Source organism: Rhinoraja longicauda, chromosome 9, assembly GCF_053455715.1.
Source record: "Rhinoraja longicauda isolate Sanriku21f chromosome 9, sRhiLon1.1, whole genome shotgun sequence".
NCBI classification, from domain to species: domain Eukaryota; kingdom Metazoa; phylum Chordata; class Chondrichthyes; order Rajiformes; family Arhynchobatidae; genus Rhinoraja; species Rhinoraja longicauda.
In genome coordinates this window covers 39,763,820-39,769,966 of record NC_135961.1, presented here as the reverse complement: position 1 = coordinate 39,769,966, position 6,147 = coordinate 39,763,820, and positions in this window count along the sequence as shown.

Sequence of the window (6,147 nt, the reverse complement as noted above, 5' to 3'; positions counted from 1 at the left end):
TTACAAACGTCTTATATAACTGCAACATGACCTCCCAACTTCTATACTCATATATGAATATACTATATGGAATCTTGGGCAAATCACAGCGTGCTGGAGGAGCTTAGCGGGTCAGGCAGCTTCTGTGGAGGGAATGGATCTTTCTTCATGTGGCTGTCTAAGTGAGTCTGGGCTCTCTTTTTCATCTTTCACCCCCTCTATTCCATCAGTCTGAGGAAGGGTCCCGACCCCAAAACGTCAAATGTCCATTCCCTCCACTAATGCTGCCTGACCCACAGAGTTCCTCCAGCACTTTGTGTTTTGCTCAAGGTTCCAGCATCAGCAGTTCCTTGTCTCTTCATGGTATGGTAAATATGCTTCTTAATAAATTGTTATTAATTCTGAAAATCTAACTGTATTCAGCTCTGTGGCCAAGTGCCTCACCCTTGTAATAGTTAAAATCCAATTAGATCCTCTCATCGGCTCTTTTCCTGGACGTGCAAAAGATTAATTTTGCATCCAATTTTATTATCACTTTGCAGGTAATCAATTTCAGCTGATTTTAAAAAATCCTACTTTTTCCCCTGCTGCTTTTTCCAGTTATCCTAAATATGTGTGTTGTGGTAATTGGGCCTTCCAGCAGCAGTTTAGTTTGGTTTAGTTTAGAGACACAGCATGGAAACAGGCCCTTTGGCCCACTGAGTCCGTGCCAACCAATGACCACCTGGTTTCACTCCCTACGCACCAAGGGAAATTTACAGCAGCCAATTAACCTCCAAACCCCCACGTCTTTCGGATGTGGGAGGAAACTGAAGCACCCGGAGAAAAACCACACGGTCACTAAACGTGAAAACTCCATACAGACAGCACTCTACCAGCTATGCCACTGTACTGCCCCTTGAAATAGTTGACAAAATGTATTTTTATTGTGCTATAAATTGGTGAACCTAATAATGTTTCAACTATTTAGTGATTTAAATTTGGATAAAATAACTCAATAACCCCATCTAGTGAGTGAACTTGGTTACACCAGAAGCATTAGTTTTAAAGATGTGCACAATAAATTACCTGATCTAGAATGTTTAATTTATTTTATTATTGTCACGAACACTGCGATGCAGTGAAAAGCTTGTTCTGCATGCTATCCAGTCAAACCACTATAGATGAGTACAATAGACCCTCTTCTGGAACAGCTCGCAGAATCGTCACGTTCTGGCACCAACCTGCAACTTCCAAGTCTTTGAAAAGTCCTATCTTGGCCCAAGGAGATCTGCAGTTTCCTATTTTCTCACTTTAAGGCCCAGTGCCATGGTGGCACTGGATTGATGGAGTCGGGGTCGGTCTACAGAAACCAGAATCACTCCGGTGTACCATATACATCAACTCCAGAAACGAGAATCACATCAGTGTACCTTACACACCGACTCCAGAAGCGAAATCACTGTGGATGACTCAATTGTAATTGTGTATTGTCTTTCTGCTAACTGGTTAGCATGCAATAAAAGCTTTTCACTGTATCTCGGTACACATGACAATGAACTAAACTAAACTAATCTTCAGTGTACCATACACACCAACTCCAGAAACAGAATCACTTCAGTGTGTTGTGTACATCCTTTGGCACTGTGAAACCCAACTCCCTGGGTTGGGGAGTAAGACACAGGGATTAATTTACTCCCCAACCCAGAGAATGTAGGAACAGTCATTGTCTCCACTTGTTCAAAGTTTGACCTGCTAGTTTCCAGGAGTTGTGGTGAATTAATCTGGAAAGAGTGCAGAGAAAACTTTTGAGGATGTTGCCAGGACATGGATAGGAAAGGTTAAGAAGGATATTGGCCAAACGCAGGTAGGTGGGACTTATGGAGGCAGGGCATCATGGTTCGGTGTGGGCAAGTTTGGCAGAAGGGTCTGTTTCCGTGCTGTATGACTCTCTGATTCTATGACTCAAGGGCCTGAGCTATAGGGAGAGGTTGGGCAGGATAGGACTTTATTCCTTGCAGCTCCCAAGGCTGAGGGGTGATCTTGTAGAGGTGTATAAAATCATGAGGTGTATAATCATGAGTCATTTCACCAGAGTGGGGGAATCATGAACCAGAGGACAGAGGTTTAAGGTGAGTGGGGCAAAAATTAAAAGGAACCTGAGGAGCAAACTTTTTAGAGGATTAAGTACCAGAGGGCGTAGGTCTGAGGGGGGGTCTTGGTAGCATGGACGAGTTGTCCGAGGGCCTTTCCTATGCTGTATGACTATGGTGCTTCTTTGCTTCTGTTCCTGGTATATTTATTCCTGTTTTGTGATAAAAGCTACTGAACTGTGTATTATCTTCAGCAGTCCTGTAGATGGAGCAATATAGCAACTCATTTGGTTAAGAGCACAGGGTTAGACTAATCCTGGATAGACTTCCCCTTCCCCCTGTCCCCTTCCACCCATATCCCTCCCTCCGGCTTTACATTTCACTCCTCTCCTTATCTGACACCCTTTTGTCTCCCTTTCACATCTAGACTTTATCATTTACTCCACCCATCTGTCAATCAAGCACCCCTCACGTACCCACCTATCACTTACCAGCTTTCTCCCTCTACTGCAATAAGTCTGAAGAAGGGGCCCAACCCAAAACATCGTCTGTCCATTCCCTCCGCAGATGCTGCCTGATCCGCTGAGTTCCCCCATCACTTTGTGCGTTGCTCAAGACTCCAGCATCTGCAGTTCATTGTGTCTCCTGGATAAACATCTTGTTTGTGTTTCAAGCCATAGAGTCAAACAGCATGGAAACTGGCCCTTCAGCCCAACGTGTCCATGCCAAACAAGATCGACACTAGTCCCATTTGCCCACATCATGCCCATATCCCTCAAAACTTTTCATATTCATGTCTGTGTGTTTTAACTGTTTTTATAGGGCCTGCCGCAACTACCTCCTCTGGCAGCTCGTTCCCTATACTCATCACCGTCTGTTGGAAAGAGTTGCCTCCCAGGTTCCTATTAAATCTTTCCCCTCTCACCTTAAACCTCTGCACTCAGGTTCTTGATTCCCCTACGTTGGGTAAAAGACTGTGCATTCACCCTGATGGGTCTGTTCTACTGCAACCATGCCGGCGTTCCTCTCTGACCATTGCCACTTGCAGGAAGATCAGGAAGTGAGCAGGGAAATGTGTAATTGAAACAGTTGACTCCAGAGAGCATTGGGCAACTAAACCAAGATCACACCATTCCATTCCCTACGTAATCAAACCAAGTATCACAATGTTCTTCATTCTCAGTGGTGCTCAGGACAGGAGAGAGGGTCAGAGAGAAGCGTACCATGTTTAGGAAAGGATGGCAGAACCTGCCCCTTCTGCAGTCAACACTGAGGCTTAATCCAGAGACCAAGAATGAAGATGCAAGTGTTGGAGTGACTCAACGGGTCAGGCAGCATCCGTGGAGAGAATAGACAGGCGATGTTTCGCGTTGGGAATCTTCATTCTAAACCTTCTTAAGACCCTAACGAAGGGTCCTGACCTGAAATGTCGTCTGTCCATTCTCTCCGCAGATGCTACCTGACCCATTGAGTTACTCCAGCCTTATCAGACAGTCTGAAGAAGGGTCCTGACCTGAAACATCATCATGTTCTCCAGAGATGCTGCCTCAACTGCTGAGTTACTCCAGCACTTTGTGTCTTATTTATGTAAACCAGCATCTGTAGTTCCTTGTGTCTCCATTTTACAGCTCCACTGTGAAATCTCAGGTATGCCTACTTTGAAAAAGTTTTCCTCCCCTCCCCAGTCTGAAGAAGGGTCCTGATCCGAAACGCCACCTATTCATATTCTCCAGAGATACTTTGTGACCCGCTAAGTTAATCCAGCACTCTGTGTCTTTTTTTGTAAACCAGCATCTGCAAATCATCGTGTCTCCTTTGTGCTGCCTTGGTTATTGTTTCTTCCTCTGCACATTGAAGTATGGATTAATAATGATAACTGCATTAGGCCAACGTGTCCTTGGCAATAAACACTTCCAACACTTTGATTAAATGCCTCAACCTGCAACCTCAGCACTTAATCAGCATAAGAGCCATTTATCGGCAAGGACATTTGGGACGTGTCTTAAATGTACCTCTTAAGTAGCAGTGTGAGTGCAGGAGGATAGTCTATGGTTTATAGTAACTGACACAGACCAATCAATGTTTAAAAATTAAAATATTGATTTTTCTTTTTTATCGGATCTCCACTCAGCTGCACTGCATTTGTGTATTTATCTTAACAATGTCACTCTTGATTAGAAAATTAATTTGGCTAATGCCCGGCCATTGGAACCCGTGACAGGAAAGAGCTTTCATTAAGCTGCTGTCATTTTGTGTCCAGTACGAAATTATATTTTAAACTCTGCCCTTTTTTTATATTTCACAAGTGATCTCTTTGAAACAGATTCTTACATTGAAATATTGATGCGAATCTTCCTAAATTAGACTGAATGGCTGAGTATGCAATTTGTGTCTGAATAGCTCACGGAAAGTGGGAACATAAGTAGTAGTATTTAAGAACGCTTATGGTGTGCTTGCCGTCATCGGTCAGGGCATTGCGTGCTGGAATGAGGAAGTGAAGCTGTAAACATCTTCAGGAAGGCGCCGGTGGAGATGGTTTAAGCATGTCCATAACAGCTCTCACCATCAAACAAACTGACCTCCCTTCCAATGACTCCATTTGCACCTCATGCTGCCTTGACAAGGCTACCACAATAATCAAGGATGAGTCGCACATGGCCACTGCCACCTCTCTGCAGCTTAAGAGGCCCGTTAACACAATAACACACAGGTAAATGTATAATAGCCAATAACACAATAAATTACTAATCCATAATACTGGTTAACCATAATAGTGCCAAAACCAGGGTCCGTATTGCAACCAATGACACAGTCCGTAGAAGTCCACAGTCTGAAGAGGAGTCCCGACCTGGAACATCACCTGTCCCATTCCCTCCACAGACGCTGCCTGACCCACTGGGTTCTTCCAGCACTTTGCATTTGCTCATGATTCCAGTGTCTGTAGTTCCTTGTGTCTCCATAGAAGGTCATAGTTACTGAGGTTAGTGTTGTGCAGTGTTCAAGAGCCTAATGGTTCCTGGGAAGGACAACTTCAAAGTGAGAGGGGAAAGATTTAATAGGAACCTGAGGGGCAACTTTTTCACTCAGAGGGTGGTGGGTATATGGAGCGAGCTGCCTAAGAAGGTAGTTGAGGCAGTTACTATAACAACATTTAAAAAACATTTGGACAGGTACACGGACAGGAAAGGTTTAGAGGGATATGGGCCAAACAGGCAGGTGGAACTAGACATCTTGGTCAGCGTGGGCAAGTGTGGCCAAAGGGCCTGGAAGTACAAGTAGGGCGTAGTGTTTGAAGGTATTTCACATCCCTAGTTTAGTTTAGTATATTGTCATGTGTACCGAAGTACAGTGAAAAGCTTTTGTTGTGTGCGAACCAGTCAGCAGAAAGACAATACATGATTACAAATGAGCCGTCCGCAGTTTACAGATACATGATAAAGGGAATAATATATAGTGCAAGATAAAGTCCAGTAAAGTTCGATAAAAGATAGTCTGAGGGTCTCCAATTAGGTAGATAGTAGTTCAGGATTATTCTCAAGTTGTTCGTAGGATGGTTCAGTTGCCAGATAACATCTGGGAAGAAACTGTCCCTGAATCTGGAGATGTGCGTTTTCACACTTCAATACCTCTTGCCTGATGGGAGAGGGGAAAAGAGGGAGTGACTGAGGTGAGATTGGTCCTTGATTATGCTGGTGCTCTTGCCGAGGCAGCGTGAGGTGTAGATGGAGTCAATGGAAGGGAGAATGGTTTGTGTGATGGTCTGGGCTGCGTCCACAATTCTCTGCAATTTTTTGCGGCCTTGGATGAGGCTGTTTCCAAACCAAGCTGTGATTGATCCCAATGCCTCCTCATGTGTATGCCTATGCCATCCTGATTTGTGGATGTGTTATCATTGCTGGATGGATCATCGTGATCCACATACCCAAAAGGGCTGTATGGTGCCGTTAACAGCCAGGCTGCAGTGGCTGAAGGGAGTGGAACTCCAGGATTTACTCGAGGATAAGCAGACTTGAGTGCAAACGTTGGCATGGCAAGCAAGATCTGAGATGTAATTAAAGAAGAAATTCATGCCAATTAAAGAATGAAATTGACCAGG